Source organism: Gracilinanus agilis, chromosome 1 (assembly GCF_016433145.1).
Source record: "Gracilinanus agilis isolate LMUSP501 chromosome 1, AgileGrace, whole genome shotgun sequence".
NCBI lineage: Eukaryota > Metazoa > Chordata > Mammalia > Didelphimorphia > Didelphidae > Gracilinanus > Gracilinanus agilis.
In genome coordinates this window covers 523,282,410-523,303,744 of record NC_058130.1, presented here as the reverse complement: position 1 = coordinate 523,303,744, position 21,335 = coordinate 523,282,410, and positions in this window count along the sequence as shown.

Sequence of the window (21,335 nt, the reverse complement as noted above, 5' to 3'; positions counted from 1 at the left end):
TCTAGAGGGTGTGCAGAAAGAAAAGACTGGGAAATGTATTGTCCAGCTAAATCTAGGCTGCCCAACAATAATCAGACATATGTTGTGGTTTCAGAATGAAAAAGAGAAATTTCCATTTCAATCCATCGATATATTTCTTTAAATGGCCACTTTGTGTGAAGTTCTGCAAGGAGGAGAAAAAAGAGATACAGGCCATGGTCCCTACCTTCAAAGAGGTTATAGTCTTCCCCAAAACCATTCTTTGAAATAAAGAATGTTCACTGTAATAAGCAGATAAGCAACAAGATAAAATGACACGGTAGAAAGAAAAATAGATTTTGAGTCAGTGGACCTATGATTGAATCCATTTTCTGTTACTTATTTGCTGTGATAGTTATTTAACTTTCCTAAGTTTCATTTTTCTCACCTGAAAAAGAAATACTTTGAACCAGATTACTTCAAGGATCCCTTCCAATTCTAGAAGATAATTATATGAAATAAGGTAGAAAGCATAGAGGATCTGGAATTGAGGTTCTGGGTTAAAATTTTATCTTACTACCTGTTTTAGTTTGAATATGGCATTTAGTCTAGTAAAAACTAATTTCCTCACCTATAAAATAAGCTCAGGGTCTTTGGATAGATTTCAGGTAATCTGTGAATCTGTGATATGGATGGGAAAAATTAAATTTTAATTTCAATATAATTAATTGATTTTCTTTGTAATCCTATGTTTAGCATGTCTCAAAAGATTCACACACTTTTAAAATCTAATAGTTTAAAGCTCCAGTATGATTTTTTGAATATTAATATTTTGTATTTTTAAAAACATGAAATTCTGAGCACTTATCTCATTCCCAATAGAATGACTAAAATGACAAATATTGGAGAGGATGTGGGAAAAGGACACGTACACTATTGGTGAAACTGTGGACTAATCTAGCCATATTGGAGAACATTTTGGAATTATGTCCAGAGAGGTATAAAATTGTATATACCTGCTGGATCTGGTTTTTCCCAAGGACATCAGCGAAAAAGGAAAAGAACCTATATGTTCCAAAATATTTATAGCAGCTCTCTTTATGATGGAAGACAGGTGGAAACTGAGGGGATGTTTTATCAATTGAGGAATAGCTAGATAAACTGTGGTCTATGGGAAGAGAATATTACTGCTCCATAAGAAAAAATAAGCAACCTAATTAAAAAAAAACAAACTTGGAAAGAACTATAGGAGATAATGAACAGCAAAATGAGTAGAACCAAGAGAACACTATATATAGCTATAGATGTTATACTTGAAGAATAACTTGTGAATGTTCACCTCCAGAGAATGAATTGAAACATAGAAACATGTAAGATATCATATATATATATATATATATATACGTTGATGTGGGGAGGGAAAGAAGGGCCAGAGAAGTAAGTTCTATTAATAAAATAAAAATAAAACAAAAAATCCCACAAACATCATGGGTCCATGACTCCAAAAACAACAGAAAAGTGAACAATGGCTAAACTAGATGATACTTATGATTCCTTCCAGCTCTAAATCTCATCATTCTAATTTCAATTTCTTTCCCTAGAGGGTGCCCCTCATCAAAAATAAAATAGCCTTTCTATCTTCAGAGGTGATCACTAGGAAGATTTATCTATATACTCTGTGGATATGCTCCCAGCTGATAGAATATAGAATGGATTTGCTGTCTCCAATTTAACTTTTTCATTTCTTGTTGAGCTTAATGTTATTTAAAAATAGTGTTTGTGGTTTAATCGTTTTTCTAGATCTTGCTACTAGACTTTTAAAATCTCTTGCTAGAAGCCAATATAATTTGTCCACATAATTGTTCTTGAAACAGATATTATGCAAGATATTTTGCACTGGAAGAGCTGTGTTGTTCATCTGCTGACTTGTGGCCAGACACCAAATGGACACTAGCTGATTAACAGAGTTATACCCTTTCCAGTGGTTGGATCTGAAGCAACATGTGGCCATACTCATGACTCAGAGAAGGCTGGAACAGGGATCTTTGTGGTTCCTATGGGCAAAAGGCCTTCTGAATAGGACTGGTTGGTAATCTTTTTCAACTCTGCTGAGATAGGCTTTTTTTCTCTTTCCTCTCTTCTCTCCCTCCTGCCCCAGAAACCTTTCCCCTTACTCCCTGCTTTTGGGTGACTGCTGGGATATGAAACATCTTGCCTTGCAAAATAATCTAGTAATAACTTTGCCTCTCTTGGATTTCTGCCTGTAGCTTTAGTAGAAGGATGCATCATATCTCTTGACATTTATGCAAGTATTCACCTTTTCAATTCCATTCACTTTTTAATTGGGTCAACTTACTGGCGAATTGAACTATTTAGGAATGACAGGCTGAGTCACTTGGATGCCTCAGACGGTTCTTAACTTAGTGCTCTAGCTGTTACATTTTCTTATATTCTTGAATTCGGCATGGAAAGAAAAAAAATGATTTCAATCATTAGAGTTACAGTAAAATTTAAAACTTTTAAAAAGCAAGCACAGCCATGGTCAGCTTGAGACGGAGTGGCTGGTTTGAACTTGTTATTCTTAAAAAAAAAAATGGCTCCTGTCTTATCCTTTTTATTACAACTCAGCTAGCAACAACTGTGTAGGCGGCAGGCTATACGAAATAAATGTCTAACTTGGATTCTGCACAATTGGGTTTTGCTCCAAAGCACACTGCCTGCTCACTGAAACAGCTTGTGTCTTACAGTGACAGCAAAGGAAATCCTACAGGATTGCAGTGGAGAGAACTTGCTGGTGTGCAGGTCGTCCCTCTGAAGGGAAGGTCCCCAGCTTTGCCCCGCTTCGCCATTCTATTCCACAGCACGGATTCAGTTTCTTTTAATTTTCTTTCCTGGGGGTATTTTATCTCTCTATCCCCTACCCCCTTCTCTGCCCCTCTTTTTCTCTTTCTCTTGTTTTTACAATCTACATGTAATGACTAATTGGCAGTGTTTTCCCAGCTATTTTATGTTTCTCTTGCTCTGGTTACAAGCCGTCCTAACCCAGTAATATCCACAGGGACCTATAGACAGCCAACATTTCCAAATGATATACAGCATTCCCTTTTCTTTTAAAGTGTAAAACATTTACAAGAAAATTTACAAACGTATTAAGAACATTTCCCTGGTTGGTCATTAGTGCTCTTCCCTCCCCCACTTCTAGGGGGGACAAGCACCTTTCACCCCTTTTACCCACCCCCATCTCATCTCTCTCCGGTTCCTGGCTGCCTCCCTGCCCACCCCACACATCACCCCTCTCCACCCCGCGCCCACCGCTCGCCCCCCTAACCCCCACCCCCCACGGGCCCCCAAGCAGCACACATTTCTGTTTGTGCCAGTGGGGCGGCCTGGCGAGACCACAATTGCTCTACCCCACAGATTGACGAGTCCTTAGATGCCGATTTACTGTACATGGCAGCCACTCTGGAGCCGCCGCACATCTGGAGTGGAGTAAGCTTACTGAGAAACAGGGGCCAGCCTTGGACGGAGCCAGTGGAACCGAAAGAGCAGCCGATGAAAGGCAGGCGCCCCCCACCCCCACCCATCTCCGCCAACACTCCAACCCCAAGGCGCCCCACCATCCCCCCCAGCTCCCTCTTCCTCCCCCTTCCTCCTCTCCTCAATCCCGGGGTAGATTTCCTAATGTAAACAGAGTGGACTGGGGAAGAACAGAGTCACTCTTTTGCTGAATGTTGTCATTTAATGTTCTTTATCTGTTTGAGGTCAAAATAGTGACTTAGAAAAACAGAAGCTTTGCTTTGAATCTAAATAGCTAAAAAGCCATAGATGTTACTGTTATAGAGTCTGAGGGGCATTAAAAAAAAAAAGCAGCTCCTGCTTTTGTGTTTACTTATTCCACTTTATGGTAATTCGGGAGCTAATTTCATTATCTGCAGCGAAATTGGAAGCAAGCTGTTGTCTATGCTGATGGTGCCAAAGCTGATGTGGTATTTTATACAGTAGGTGTAGAGGCTTTTAAAATTCCAGCGAACCAAGTTCCTTAGCACTATGGCCTGCACTCCTGCCACGGGGGATGAAGGCCGAGATTGCAAAATGTGCCTAACCTTCAATTTTCTTGAAGTGGAAGGAGATTATTGCATTTCAGTGGCCACTGTGTGAGGGCATCTCTTTATATCCCCTGGTACATTGGACCTGCACATATGTTTCCTTCTGGGTTCACAGAGTGTGACCATGGGAGGTTAGGGGAAGATTTTTTCCTCATTTACTTACTTGGATATTTTCCCTCCCTTACTTGCAAAGGAATGAGAAATATTTGCTCCATCCATTTACCAAATATAAGTTGTTCAAAGAGGTAGGTAGTATCTTTCCACTTTTAATTTGATATTTAGTCACAAAACTTTGTAACGGGATGATATCTGAAATCCATTTGGGTCTGAACATTTATTAAAGCAAAAATCAGTCAACTATTTATAAACTATGACAAAGGAATTTTGAATTGGATGATAAAAGAAGTGCACAATAGAGGTAGGACTTGTGTTGTCATCATCAATAATGAAAATGAAATATATGTGTATATGTAAATATACATATACTTATATGTATACATATGTGTGTATGCGTATGTACTTTCTAGTTCAGCCACAAACTATTTAAACTTTCGTGTCTAGAAAATTTTTATTGGCTGCATCATCCTCACATACTGGCAGATCTTCCCTAACACTCAAGTAGCAACTAGTCAGAAAAGCCAGTGGGATATTTAAGTCTTTAAATGGAAATCAAGATGAACCATGTATGCATATCTGAGGAAAGAAACTGGCAAAAATACAGAGGACAAGAGCTGGAAAAGCGCTCTGTGATATCAGTGTAAGATTTCAATAGCCTAGCTTAATGGGGATTTGTCAAATTGCTTTCTGTTTTAAATGTCCTCTCATAGAGTAGGCAATAATACTAATAGTTGGTACTTCAATGGTGCTCATATTTCAAGGAACTCAAAGTAGTTTATGTACATCAATACACTTCACAGATATCACCGTGGGGGCAGGAAAGGGATGGGAACAGCCAATTAGATTTTATTCAATGCTTAATTATCCAGCTGGTGAATTCTCAAGACCCATTTCTTACCTTCCTCTTCCCTCCCACAGCCTAACCTTTGGCCATTTTGCTCATTGTTAAGACCTCTACCAGACAGGTCAAGAGAGAAGAAACTTAAGCTAGTCTATTGGGCCACTTGTTAGTAGCTCTGAATAAAGAATTCTTAGAGAAATGAGGTTGAAGGATTCTTTGCATATCAATATTACATTGAAAATGATGAATCATTAGGAGAAATGCCATTTTACCATTTGAGAATTTAAAAAAACAGTAAAATTCAGTGAGGTCCCAAGGTTAGGCAGCTACCTCGATTTACTGTCTCTCGATGAGTTAGAAAAGAAGCTGCATATTTGGACTTTCAGCTTCCTGTCTCCATACCCTTTTCTAGGACTTCTATCTCCTAAGTACTACAGTAACCACTCATATTTACTAGATAAAGAATTTTTGAATTGGCATGGTAGAGGATATATCCATCCATATGTTTTAACTTGATGTCACTTTTCTTTTTATGAAAATTTCTGGTGCAGATATTTTTTGTTCTTCATAGATTCATGGGGTTTGAAGAGATTTTGATGAACCTTTCATACAATCCCTTTTTTTCTCATATAGGAACCCGCCCAAACTATTCCAGGAAGATGAGAAACCACACTATGGTATAACAACATGTCTACAAATTGTATATGGATTAAGGGGAAAAACGGATAATCCAAAAAGACCTTTTTTCTTATATGGTTAAAAATATTAGGAGTTCAGAGACTTCTCTTCTAACTCTATCTTTGCCCTTTGGTAAATCCTTTAAATTTGGGTTTCTCATCTATGAAATAAGGGATTACACTAGATTAACTCCAAGATTTTCTAGCTCTGAAATTCTGTATTTATATACAGTATATTCGACCTATTGGGTCCTCTTACCCCTGTTCCCATGTAAATACACGTTAATTTAATAATAGTAACAAAATAAAATTTCTTTTATATGAGTATGGTATCAATAATCCACAATAATATATACATTTGAAATTCTTTTCCCTTGTTGGATGTTGATCTATCTACTATCTTGCTTAGTCCTCCAATTCAATTCGCAATTGTGATATACCTACACTTTCCAAAGATTTAGGATAGCTGCTGAAAAAGTTAAATGTAATGCAATTCTTGCCCACAGGGAAGTTTAATAATGGGTAAAAGACATGTGCAGAAACACGTATGTTCCTTGATATTGACAATATTAGTTCAGTAGTTCACTGGTCTCCAAATAGCCTCAGTGTCTTCTTGAGAGGCAGTGATAGGGGCATTTTGGATAATGTGCTATGAGAGATGAGGAAGAAAGCAATGGGTGGGGAATCAGGGAAGACATTAAAGGAAGAGGGGTACCTCAGTTGGAACTTGAAGGCAAGAAGGAGTTTTGACAGGAAGAGATGGTAGGATTCTGTGGAAGCCACAGTGGATAGCTAATCTGAGTAAAGCAGATGTGGGGATGTGGAGATGGTAGGATGAGTATGATGGAAGGAATAGTATGATTTGGCTGAAATGATGAACTTATGGAGGAAAATAATAATATGAGCTAAGATCGAAAGGAAGATTAGTAATAAGATTAAAGGTATTTTTGTGCCAACATAAGGAATTTGTCATTTATTTAGTAGAAAATTAGGAGTTGAGGCACTGGAATATTGCTCAGGGCAGTGCCATGTCATACAGAGTGTATGTAAGGAAGATTACATGATGGTGAGAACCAAGGATAGATTAAGGAGCAGAATTTAAGTCTGTTATTGTTAGTCAGGTTTCGTGAACCTGAAATTGCCCAAATTAGTCATAGATATTGTACAAACAAGAGGGCCTGGAGAAGTAAATGCTATGAAAGTCATTATAGCCAAACAGCCAGACAAATAGGAGCCGGATAACTGAGGTTTCCAGGATTAAATGAGATATTGTTTATAAAGAATTTTTCAAATCTTAAAGCAATATGTAAGTGTAAGCTACTACCATTATCTTCATTATTATGTTTCTAAAGAGAAAAAAAATGATGGTAATGTTTTGAGGATTTTGAGTACCACCTCCTTCCTTACTGTCACAAGTCACTGTTCAGGCAGTAATTTCTTCATCTGTGGATACTGGTATGATGAAGATACATTATGTTCTTTATTTGTACACACGGAGTTCTTAGTAAATGCCCATGGAATTGATTTAAATTAAGCCTAACTGACATTTGGATGGTAAGGATAGTGAAAGGGACTGGACCTCACCAATGAGGAACCATCCCCACTCCAACCCTCTCCGTGATGCAGGTTGGTACCTCCTTTGCAATTTGGGGAATTTAGACAGTTGTCTAGAGCATTAAATGATTAGATGGTTTGCCAAGGATCAGAAAGCCAGTACTTACTAGAGATGAGACACAGGGAGATACCTGCTTTGCAATTCTAAAGAAATAACTGATGAAGGTGAGTCCATGTTCGACATAAAAGGGGATTGCATGAGTTTCACTTATTTGGAGATGGACATATCTGAAGTAGAGACTTTATAGTAAATGGTTTCTCTAAGTGCATGGCACAAGACTACATCCATGTTAGATCATGCAATTCAATAAGAAAGATTTGACATTATCTGGCACATTGTAGCAGCAAGATTATGTTCCGCTCATGGGAACAAACATGGGCAAAACTTTTTATTTTTCATGTTGTTGATTCAGAGTTTTTCATAAGCGATTCATAATTTTTTGTTAGTGCTCATTTGGAACTGGATTCAGCTGCTGGCTTAGCACTGCAGTCAATGCAGCATCTATGGGTTTTTAATGTCAGAAAGGGAACATGTTTACTGCCTGTTTACTCTGCGACTGTGTTCCAGTTCTCTTTAATGACATGTACTATAATAGGGACAATGCAGGTTATACAAAGGCATGTGCCAGCAACAAAATAATTCCTTTTTTACCTGTTTTCCTGCCAGTGAATTTCCTGTCCATATGGATAACTCTTATGAAATCAGCAGAGAAGAGTTGCTGGAAATTTGCCACTGCTTACAATTCTACTCTATTGGAAAAGATTACCATTTAGGACAAACATAACATAAAGAAGAGGTCTTTGGAAAAACCTCTTTGCCCTCTGTTGAAGAACTGGAAAAGAGTTTGGGGTTGTAAGGAAATCCAATGGAAATTTTGTGCCAATAACCTTTGTAAAGTTCTGGAATAACTGACTTTCTGTTATATTAATTTTTAATAATAATAAGTGATATGTTTGGGTGTAAAATGTGTGCCTGTCAGTTAATTTGTGGTGTTAGGTTTTTAAATTTTTCAATGTTAATTTTACAATTAAAAGCATTTTCCACTAACATTTATATCTGTTGCATCATCATGTCCTCATGGACACATGGATTTAGAGCAAGAATAACTTTCCCAAAATAGTTTGGGAAGTAGTAGGTTCTCCTTCATTTGAGGTTCAAAAATGGAGGCTAAGTGCCCCCTTGTCTGTAGTGTTTTAGAAGGAAACTAGACCAGATGATCTCTGACCTCAGATCCTTTTCATGACTGAGATTCTATAGTTCTGTAATTTGGCATTCTCGAAGACTGTTCACAAAGTTGTGAATTCTGACATTTAGCAAGCTGGGGAACATTTGAGTGCATATCTTATAATGAACTAGAAGTGGGATGTCTAAAAACAAAGTGTTTTTTTTTTAACCACAGCAACTCAAAAAGACCCCCTCATCTACTAAGGCCTAAAAGGGTTGTAATCTTCACCAATTGAAGAAGTTTCAAGAATTTAATGAAGTTACAAATTCCTGAAGTATTAAGAAAGATCGATACCTTGGAAGTAGTGAATTATTTATATAATGTCATTTAAGTTGATCAAATCTCTTTCAAATTATGGCTTACATAGTCATAATATACCTAGCTAAAATTTAAGCTGCTTTCAAATGAACATCTAGCAGTTTTCATCCAGGCTACTAGAAGCAACCGAAAGTTTTTTCACCTATAAAAAATGATGTTTCTGAGTCATTTGTGGAAGAACATTGAGACTATCATCATAATTAAAATCCCAGGGTTAAAAACCTGTATCAAAAACTTTTTAATTAATTCTAATTATTTTTTTATTTCACATGTGAACGAGCATCACAGATCATTTAGTTTATGATATAATGGCATATTTCAGTAAAGCAAAGTCATCGATTATATATTCTTTCCATCAAAGAGAATACTCTGCATTCCAGTATTTGGAATTCTATTCCATTCCAAATGTATATGTATTCTAAAAATAAACTTTATGATCAATAAAAGGCATGTAAAAACAACTAAAAGGAGGAGAGATGGAAATGAGGAAAAAAGAAACCACAAAAATGAAACTATGGGTATTAAATAATATGACAAAGGCAATACATTATCCATATTGATAGGCTGGAAGTAAGGAAAAGCAAAGAAATTCTTATCATGATCAGAGATTAATAATAGCAAATGAAGTTTTATACATAAACACTCTGACCACAGACAAAGGGGACTTGATGAGTTCATTTGTTAGTTCATTACTTTATGGATTAATTTTTTTCTCTAAAAGTAAATTAAATAGTAGATGGGAGTAGAAGGCAAATATTAAAATTTTGTAATCCTGCAGCTACACTGTGAACAATCCAAACAAATTAATAGCCATTGATTTTAATTAACTTTATTAAAGACAAACTCAAGTTAGAAGAGAAATGTGTTTTCCATTAGTAATAACACCATACTATTATTCTTCCAGAAGTACATGGAGGCTATTACATTACTTTGGAGTCCAGTGAACTACTGAACTAATATTTTCTACTTCAAGGAGAACAGAAGAAAAGTAGAAATGTTACAAAATTTCTCATAAAAGTAGCAGGAAATTAGATAAAATAGTGACATTTTCACATCCTGTATAGAAAAAGTATTACTGTAATACCTTTTTACATAAGCTAAACAATTCATAATTCCCTCTCTTCTTAGTAGAAATGCTATCTTTACTAAATCCAGTATGACTATGGAGCCATTTTTGTTTAAGTCACTTGAACCACATCATCACAATGACCTTGATTCATCTGGTCAAGAACAGGATATTTAAAGATGTTTAAAGAATTTTGAAAGTTTATTTCACTTATTTTAATGTTTTTAAACTTACTAATCTTTCCAGCATATAGCAAAGGACTTGAGGGCAAGCTTGAGGTTAAAACAATTTAAAATTCCCTCAAAAATCTAGCCCTGGAGCAACTTCTGGGAAGGGAATGTAGCAGAGGAGGGTATCAACTATCCAGTTTTCTTTTCTAGTAACAGTCAAAAAGCGAACACATTTTAAATATACCTTTTTGAAAAAAGAAATTTTGAATATGCAAAATTTGGATTGAAATTCAAATTCTGGGCACAAAAGAAAGTCATTGATCAGTTCAGAAAAAAGTTACAGATTTTCCTTTTTCCATTAATATTTGGAAAGGTGCCAATTCTATGGTCTTTCTGGTAAGTGAAGGGGAAAAGTCTACATTTGCCCTGCTCCTGCCTTGTCCAATTCAAATGAGCCTTACAAACTGCCTTGGCTCCTGCCTATTACTATAGTTTTAATTTCAGGAAAGTTGCTTTTTGTCATGGATCTTAAAGAAGCTTTAACTGGACCTCCAACTTTTAAGATATGGAAACTACTAGGCAAAAGGGAGGCATCATAATATAAAAAAAAATTATTATTCTTAAGGATGCCGTTCTTAATCACTGGGGGCTGGTACCGTTAACTATGATGTGATCTTTGGTCAATCACTTCATATTCTAATTTTTTCATTTCTTCATCTGTGAAGCAGAATTGGGAATGGAAGCAGGATATACTGGATGATCCCTATGGTCTCTTCCAGCTCAAAATTCTACTATTTTGTGATTTTGTACATACACCATATCCATATGAATATATGTTGCATTGTAAACCATAATATTAAGAACAAGATAAATCATGGAGAATGTCCAGTGTAGAGTCCAAGCTAAAAAGACTTCCCTATGGATAACATTGGGGTTCCCTAACCTCTTAAGTTCACCATCTGCATAGGGAAAAGCAACAACTAGAAGAAACATGACATTGGATGGGCAGCCAGCAGAACTGCTCTATTCATCTGTGTAACTTGAACAAAAATCTGTGGATGGATACTGAGTTGGGACTAGAATTTAGAAGGAGAACATATTCTAGATTGTCTCTGAGAAACTGGAAGGTGCCTTTGATCATCCTAAGCTTCTCTCTTTCTAATAAAATTAAATTTTATAAACATCAATGTTCACCTGGTGATTATGAATGGAAAATTAATTGATTCAACCAATTTTTAAAATCATAGATTTTAACTTCTCCCTCATAACTGAGAAGTGAGTCACAGGACATTGCAGTATCCAAATAATTAGTTATACAACACCTAAAGAGTAATGGAAAGTTTTAGCTACTGTCTGAAATGATGCATGGCACTCAGTAGGTACTTATGCTTGCTAACTAATTGATTAATTATTGGTGGATATAATCAACAGGTAGTGTGCTACAATCATATACAATATCAAGAAACCCAGAGGAAGACATCTAGAACGAGAGGGAATGGGAAAAAATTACACAGGATAAGAAGGCATGGGTATGGGTTGTATTCTACCATTGGGAACATATCCACATCAATAAAATCAAAGATTCATAGAAGTAATATGATGATGATGATGATGATGAATTCTATTGTATGTGAAGATAATATTAGCCAACTACTATAGTGCTATACTTACACTTTCTTTGAATGCATGCTGTTAACCTAAGGCTATGACCCATTTCCCCTTTCTAGGGATAATTGGGCTCCTATAGTCAAAGTTTAGAAATTAGTGTGCATAATGCCAAGAACAACTAATATATTAATCTATCTCCAGGCAACTTACAAACTGTCATAAGTGGATGAATTTTGTTAAAATTATTATTGAATAATTTATTAAAAACATTTTATTGAAATTCAGAAGATCCTTAAGTTGATCTATGATATGCAGAGCACTATTCTAGGTGCTGAGGAAATAGGTTCTGTCCCCTTGGATTTAAAGTCTATTACAGTGATTCCCAAAGTGGGCACCACCTCTCCCTGGTGGGTGCTGCAGTGATCTAGAAGGGTGGTGATGGCCACAGGTGCATTTATCTTTCCTATTAATTGTTATTAAAATTTAAAAAAATTAATTTCCAGGAGGCTAAGTAATATTTTTCTGGAAAGGGGTGGTAGGCCAAAAAATTTTGGGAATCACTGGTCTATTAGGTTGATATAACACTATATTCATATAGATAATTGTAATGCCAAACAATATATGATGAACGCATAAGAGGTAAGCAAAGTGCAACATAGGGTTCAAAGGAGAAATATTATGATCAACTGGAAGAACTCTGGAATACTTTATAGAAGAGATGGTATTTATTTAGACTAGGCTGTACAGCATGGCACCAGCCCCTTTCTACTTTTCATGGAAAGATACCTCTAGGAAATGAGATCCTACAGCCTACTACTACAGAGTCCATTTGGTAGTGGCAGTCACCTAATGATAAAAGCTCTTCTTTTGCCTTTCATCAACCACAATATCTTCCTCCCTTTAAGATACACTCTCTGATCCCTACTCTCTGCCCTCCAAAGAAAATACATACAAGTTTATTCAAGTGAATAAAAGTGTGTCTTTAGGATCGCTCTGCAAACATGGTAAGAACATTTTTCATAGAGAATATGAGGAAATAATAATTTCCCAATCCTAGAGGTAAAATTCTAGTACATCCGAAAATTCAAGGCATCCTGAAAATCCCCAGAACTAACTATCAGATACCCAATGACTTCGAATAACTTTTGTGCAGTTGAAGGTAACAAGGGATTTTTTTTTGTTCCCTGCTCACATTTCTTATATATTTTTTGAAAATACAGGTCACACTGGCACTAATGTAAAATAAGCTTGCTTTTTCCAGATTATGTCAGTACAATTTTTTATACTCTTTTTCTGATGCTTTGCAATTCATGTTCTCTCCCTCCCTCCCACCTCTCCCTCCTCCCCAAGAAGGCAAGTAATATGATATAGGTTGCACGTATGTTATCATACGGTACTTATTTTCATTTTCATCATGTTGTGAAATGACATATATTGCTTACACTAGAGAAAAATTCATAGAGGAAATAAAGTAAGAATGGTATGCTTCAATTTGCATTGGACTTTGTTCCTTCTTTGCCAGTGGATATCCTTTTTTATCATGGGTCCATTGGAATTGTCCTGGATCTTTGCCTTGTGAATAATAAAGTCATTCTTAGTTAATCATCACACACTATTGTTATTACTGAGTGTATCTTTAAGACGTGTCTTTCCACGTTATTTTGTGATCATCTTCTTTGTTATTTCTTATGACACAATAGTATTGGATTAAAATTATCTAACATAGCTTGTTCCACCTTTCTCCAATTGATGGGCATTTAAGTTCTTTGACTCCACAAAAAGAGCTGCTACAAATATTTTTGCACAAGTAGGTCCTTCCTCCCAATATTTAATCTCTTCGGTATATAGACCTTGTAGTGGTATTGCTGGGTCAAAGGATAAGCATAGTTTGATGGCCTTTTGGACATGATTCCAAATTGCTCTCCAGAATGGTTGTATCATTTCAGAGTCCCACCAACAGTATAGTATCCTAATTTCTCCACATCTCCTCCAGCATTTATCATTTTCCATTTTTGTCCTGTCTGATAGGTGTGAGGTGGTACCTCAGAGTTATTTTAATTTGCATTTCTCTAATCAAGAGTGATTTGGAGTATTTTTATATGACTAAAGATAGTTTTAATTTCTTCATCTGAAAATTGTCTCTTCTTATCCTTTGACCATTTTAACTGGGGAATGATTTGTATTCTTATAAATCTGACTTGATTCTCTATATATTTGAGAAAAGAGGCCATTGTCAGAGACACTTGCTAAAAAGATATTTTCATAGTCTGTTGCTTGCCTTTTAATCTTGGTTGCATTGATTTCATTTGTGCAAAACCTTTTTAGTTTAATATAGTCAAAGTTATGTATTTTCTATCTCATGATGTTCTCTATGGCTTATTTAGATAAAATAAGTTGTTAAGAGTTGACCCTGTGACTTTGATGGAATAATGGGAAATTTTTTCCTACTAAATATATAGGAGACCTACATTCCTGATGCAAGATAAGAACCAGAGTAATCAGGGGACTCTACTGAGAACACCACTTTCTCATGCAGTTATTTAGCAGGAGGTTGTTCAGATTCTCAGGCAGCTGAGTAGGCATTGCAGTTTAAACAAAATGCGAGTATTCGATACTACGTGGTTTTTCAGATGATTTCTCTTTTGAATTGAGCTCAGAGGTTAGTATTAATTTGGGTGTGTTGTCCTTTCCTTTCTGTACTTTATTTTAGTTTCAAATTACTTCTCTTTCCACAGATCTGACCTATCTTGTAAAGTAAAAATATATGGAGTGCTTTGCAAACCTGAAAGTACTATATAAGTGCTAACTCTTTATTGCTGGTTAATTTATTTCTTTCAAAAAACTATAAAATGCATGCCTCCTTAAAAGCATTACTGTTTATGTCATACATTTTCAATGATTAATTACTTCTTTAAGGGGTACAAAGAAACAAGTTGAAGTTAGGATGACAGCACAAATCTTTCCCATGGCACTTTGTATTTGTGATCATGGAGAAATCATTAGGAAACTCTGTAAGACATATCTGTTGATTTTTGAATGGACTGAAATCTGCATCAATGGAGGAAATTTCCACACCTTCAACATCACAGATACTTGACACACCCCAATCTATAAATTGTTTATATTTAACTGAAAGCATTTTACATTCAGAGAGGCCAAGTTATTCCATTAGTATTTTCTGCTAAATACAATTGGCTCCCATTTCATCTTTTAATGACTACTCAATAAATATTTGAGCATGAAATCTTATCAAAATATTAATTATATCTATGGCATACTTGATACGTAGTTATTCAAATGCAGCTTCTCATCCCTCCCACTCTTCCTCAGTAATATGGAACTTACTGTCTATCTTAGTAGTGCTTTCCATTTTTAAGCAGCTTTAATTACTAGGTTGCTTTTTCCTGTATTAAAGTGAAATCTGTCTCCTTATATTTTCTGTCCATTAGTTCTACCTTTTCCACTTGGAGCCATTATTCATACATATGTGTAAGTTTCAGACCTTCAAATATCTAAGGACAGTTTTTGAGTGTTCTTCCCCACCTCACCCCCTTCTCTTCAGTTACTTGTACCATACCTCAAATGACAGCAACTGAGTCTTTTTAGATTCTAGTTATTCTCTTCTGGACATGCCACTTGCTACTGCTCCTAAAATATAGCACCCAGAGCTGATGATATTTCAGATTACTTTCTTTGGGTGTGGAGATCACATTTCCATTACTTTAATCTAAGGAAGAATGAACATATTTGGGCAATGATACCAAATTATTTACTTTTCTTGAATTTGAGGTCATTTAAAATCCCCCTATACATTTTTTTTTACTTGAAAGAACACAAAGGACTCAGTTATAAAGGCCCCTTCCAGAGATCTAACTGACTCCATTTTGGATTTTCTTTGCAAAGGTCCTGGAATGGTTCACAATTTTCTTTTCTAGCTCATTTTATAGATGAGGAAATTGAGGCAAACCGGGTTAAATGACTTGCCCTGGTAAATTCTAATTAGCTTGGTGTAAATGAGACTTTCCTGCAGGATGTTAACATTGAAAGAGATATGATTCTTCCCTAGAAAAGAATGCCTCCTCCAAGTAATAACCACTGCCCCTAAACTTTGATTTTTTGGTTCTTTTAGCTTCCTTGCCTTCCTTACAAGAATAAGCTCAAATCCCACTTCCTGTTGGCTGTCTTTCCAAGTCCAGCCTCCTCCTGTTCCCTTTCCCTAGGGCTATTTCTCTGAGGTTGCCTGCCAAATATATGGTATACATCTTGTATGTATATAGTTACTTTTATATTGTGCCCTCACAATGCATCACATATAGTGTGTGGTTTATAAATCCTTTTGTCAGACAAAATTAGGGAGTGACCCCAGTCCATCATATAAATCAACAAAAAATAAATTGGCTAATTATTTTTAAAATCTCAATGTCAAATGATTTGTAGGCCTTAGAAATGTTAAAGTAATGAGAGTACAACAAATATAGGAAAGCATGATTATAAATAAACTGTTCATTTTAATTTTAAAAATATTAGAGAGTGATCAAAAGAGTATTCTGGGGGACATGATCTAGGAATATAAGAGAAAGAAAAGAATATACAGATGGGAGGATCATGGAAAGCTGCATAATGAATGAACAACTGAACTGACCACAGAAAGAAGAAAAGACTTGAAAAATCGAAGGTAAAGATGGGGATGAATCATAGTCAAGAGTAATTGCTGGGGTTAACGAACAAAGGCAGAAAAGGGCAAGGTATGCAGCAGGACAATTTGGTACAGAATGTAGAATGTGTAAAAGGGAGGAAGTAGTATGAAAATCAAAGAGATTAGTTGAAGTCAGGTTGTTAAGAGCTAAGGAGTTGGTTGTCCATAGATTAGTAGATAATCATAGAATTAGACAATAAACTAGTTTAAAAGCTAGGAAATGGGATGTAGATACCTTTCCATTATTATTCATTCTGTTTAGTTTATACAACTTTTAGTTGATACGAGATTAAAGAAAATTTACTTAGAAAGAAATAGAATTTGAAAATCATATATTTAAATACTTTGGATATTTTAGACTTCTTATTGGGACACTAGAACACCAGCAACTTCTGCTTCTTTCCAAAAAAAATAGCACTCTTCAATTGAAGGAAAAGTTTATTTTAGTGATATGACTTTTTAAAATTAGGTTATTAACAATTTAGTTTTTTATCTTCTAGAAAGAACGATAGTTTTTAGGACAGCTTAATAGATTAAGATTTGGAAACCAACTCTGTTAAATTTTTAAAAAACAAAACAACTTAAAATTCATCCTTTTCAGAGGTTTAGTGTGGCTCTGGTTACTGTTTATGTTTTAGTAATACTAGGGGCCATTCAGAGATGACATGAAAACATTAGGGTAGGGGGAAAAAAAGACTGCTCTGGGACCCTTTTCCACTGATGAGTTCCATTTTGCAGAAGGGCCCTGGACCAGCCATCCTTTGTTCTCTAGGATTAGCCACCATGTCCCAGATAGGGTACTTGCCCTACCCTTTTAAATGTGCTACCTCCTTCCATTAGAATGCAAACTCCTTGAGGATAGGGAGTATCTTTATTTGTACTTAAATTTGTTTCCCCAGTGCTTATTGTAGTGCCTGACAAATTGCTAGCATTTAATAAATGTTTGTTCATTCCCTGGTGGGAATGAATATGTAATTACAAATGGTAGCCAGATTGCCATAATGGCTTATGCTGGAGTTGCAGGGAGAATCTGCCTTAATCCTACCTTGGCAACTAAGTAGTACAGTAGATAGAATGAGGGGCCAGAGAGTCAGAAAAAACCTGTGTTCAAATCCAACCTCATACTATACATTTCCTAGCTATGTAACACTGAGCAAGTTATTTAACCTGCCTGCTTCAGGATCCTCAATTATGAAATGGAGATAATAATAGTATCTTCCTCCAGGTTGTTAAGAGGAACAAAAGAGATAATATTTGTAAAGCCCTTAGCACAGTGCCTAGTACAGAGCAGGCATTTAATAAGTGGCTGTTACCTTCCATTTTTATATAATTATTAATTGTGTGAATATGTGGAAGTCATTGAACCTGTGTATTTCCTCGTCTGAAAATGAAGATGTCAGTAATATGTTTCAAAAGTATATCATGAAGGGGCAGCTGGGTAGCTCAGTGGAGTGAGAGTCAGGCCTAGAGACAGGAGGTCCTAGGTTCAAACCCGGCCTCAGCCACTTCCCAGCTGTGTGACTCTGGGCAAGTCACTTGACCCCCATTGCCCACCCTTACCAGTCTTCCACCTATGAGACAATACACCGAAGTACAAGGGTTTAAAAAAAAAAAGTATATCATGAGGATCAAATGAGAGAATCTATTGTAAAGTACCCTGTAAGCCTTAAAGCACTATAAAGGATGACTATTACTAGTAGTATTTTATTGTGATGACTCTTGGTATAGGGGATAAAAGGTTTTGTAAATGGCCTAATGAAAATTAGCCATAACACTAAAATAAACGCTAATGGTAAGTAAGCATAACACTAAAATAAACTACACTGCCACTGACTAAATAGCTTTTATTTGGAAATGATCAAAAGTAATTGGTGTCCTCCTGGCTTCAATAATAATCAAAGTTCTTTAAAATAATTCATCTGTAATACCCCAGTACTGTGTAGATAGACCACAATCTGTGTTCATTCTTCAAATCATGAATTGAATAAATGTTATTAGAAGTAGAGCCCCTAATTTATGTGGCTAAAGGACAAAAAAAATGAGGGAACATAAAATAAGAACAGGAGCTTCCTTCTTAAAATTTATAATGTCATTTAACTTATGCAAATTAATGCTAACTTACAATAAATTACAAACTCACTCCCATCTACTCTTTTTAAAATAATATTTTATTTTTTCAATTACATTTAAAGTTTTTTAAAACCATTCTTAGAATCCATGCTGAGTATTGATTCTAAAGTAGAAGACTGATAAGAACAAGGCAATTAGGGTTAAGGGTCACACAGCTAGGAGGTATCTGAGGCCAAATTGAACCCATGACTTCTAAATTTCAGGCCTCACTTTATAAAGAAATTTAACGTTAGTTTTTTTAAATTTCAAGTTCCAGATTCTCTCCCTCTTTTTCCCCTCCCCTTCATTAAAAAAGGCAAGCAATTTGATATAGCTTTTACATGTAGTCATGCAAAACATTTCCATATTAGACATGTTATGAAAGAAAATATAGACCAAAAATGAAGTTAAAACAAGTATGCTGAGATCTATATTCAGACTTCATCAGTTCTTTTCTCTGTAGGTGGAGAGCATTTTTCATATACATTTATGAATTATCTTTGATTATTGTATTGCTGAGAATAGCTAAATCTTTCTTTTCACAGCCCTTTATTGTATGTAATTTTTATTGCATTATGGTCTGAAAGGGATGCATTTAATATATTTGCTTTTAAGCATTTGGTTGTGAAATTTTTTTGTCCTAATACATATTCAGTTTTTGTTTAGGTGCCATATACTTCTAAGAAAAAGATATATTTCTTCCTACTCCTATTCAGTTTTCTTCAGAGATCTATAATACCAAGCTTTTCTAAAATTCTCTTCATTCTCTTAACTTATTTATTTATTTTTGTTAAAATTTATCTAGGTCTGAGAAGAGAAAGTTGAGGTCTAGTTTTAATAGTCTAATCTAGCTTTAATATTTACTTCTCCAAATCATATAACTTCTCTTTTAAGAGTTTGGATGTTGTGTCATTTGGTACTATATGTTTAGTATTGATATTGCTTCAGTATCTATGGTACCTTTTGTTAAGATGTAGTTTACTCCCTTATCTCTTTTAATTAGATCTATTTTTGCTTTTACTCTGAGAACATGATTGCTACCTCTGCTTTTTATTTTTTATTTCAGATGAAGCATAGTAGGTTCTGCTCCAGTCCCTTATTTTTTACTCTATGTATGTCTCCCTGTTTCAGATCTGTTTCTTGTAAAGAACATATTGTAGGATTCTGGTTTTTAAACCATTCACTTCCATTTTATGGGCCAGTTCAGACTGTTTATATTCAGACTTGTCATTGCTAATTCTTCTATTTCCCCCTTTATTCTTTTCTGTCTCTCCTTTTACTCTTTCCCCTCCTCATAAATCTCCTCCCTCTCTTAATTCCCCATAGGATAACATAGCTTTCTATACCCATTTGTGTACTGATGTTATTTCCTCTTTGAGCCAATGCTGCTGAGAGTAAGGTTCAAGTATTGCCCATCACTTTCCCCTACCATTTCCCCTTCCATTGTAATAACATTTATACCTCCTTGTATGAGATAATTTACTCACATTTTATCTCTCCTTTTCTCTTCTCTCAGTGTATTTCCATTTCTCACTCTCTAACATTTTTTTGATATGATCACTTCATATTCAAGTTAATCCCATGTTCTCTGTAAATGAATACTTCTTCTAACTCCCTGATTAGTGGCAAAGTTCTTAAAAGTTATAAGTATCATCTTCCCATATAGTACTCTAAATGGTTTACTCTTATTGAATCTCTTAAATTTTCTCTTTCCTGGTTACCTTTTTTTGTTTCTCCTGAGTCTTATATTTGAACATCAAGTTTTCTGTTCCTACCTAGTCTTTTCATTGGTAATACTTGAAAATGCTCTGTTTCATTAATTATCCATTCACTCTTTACCCTAAAGGATCATTATCAGTTTCACTGGGAAGCTAATTCTTGGTTGTAATCCTCATCCCTTTGCCTTCTGACATATTATATTCTAAATCCTCTAATCCTTTAATGCAGAATGACCATTTCTACCTTTTAAGTTCTTCTCTTCAGTGGATTTTTGTGGCTCTTTTACCATTTGGCTTCATTTTAAGGCATTATTTTCTTCACTATTTTTTTTGGTGCCTTCTTACTAGGCTATTAACTCTTTTTTCATGGTTTTCTTGCTCTACTCTAATTTCTGAGTTGCATTTTGAAGGTAATGAGGGATTCTTTGAGTTAAAAGTGAAGAAGGTCTATATTCTAGGTTTGTGTGTGTGGAGGCAGGAAAATGGGAGCTAGTGTTGTATGTGGAGATTGGGGGAAAGGTTTGTTTGTCTAATCTATAGAGTGTGGGAAACAGCAATGAATAACACAGCTAGAAATAGAAATTAGGGCTAAATTGTGAAGGACTTTAAATTCAACCACTAATTTAACAAAAATGTATCTCATTTTATTAAAAACCCTTACCTTCTGTTTTAGAATGGATACTAAGCATCTGTTCCAGGGCAGAAGAGTAGTAAGGCTAGGCAATAAGGGTTAAGTGACTTGCTGAGGGTCACACAGTTAGGAAGTGTCTGAGGTCAGATTTAATCCTAGAACCTCCTATCTCCAGGCCTGCACTCTATCCACTGAGCCACCTAGCTGTCTCTTAAAAAGCATTTATTAAGCACCTACTAGTTTACAAGCACTGTGCTAAACTATGGGGATATAAAGAAAGTCAAAATAACAAACAACAAATCCAACCAAACCAACCACAAACAAACAAACAAAAAATAGTTTTCTGCTGACAAGGAGAGATAGATGTATTAAAGCAGTGGAGAAACTTAAGGCAAGGAGATGAGTTAGAATACCATTGCAATAGCCTAACTGAGAGAACAAGGGGGCATTAACTAGGGTGGAGAGAGAGAGAGGGAGAAA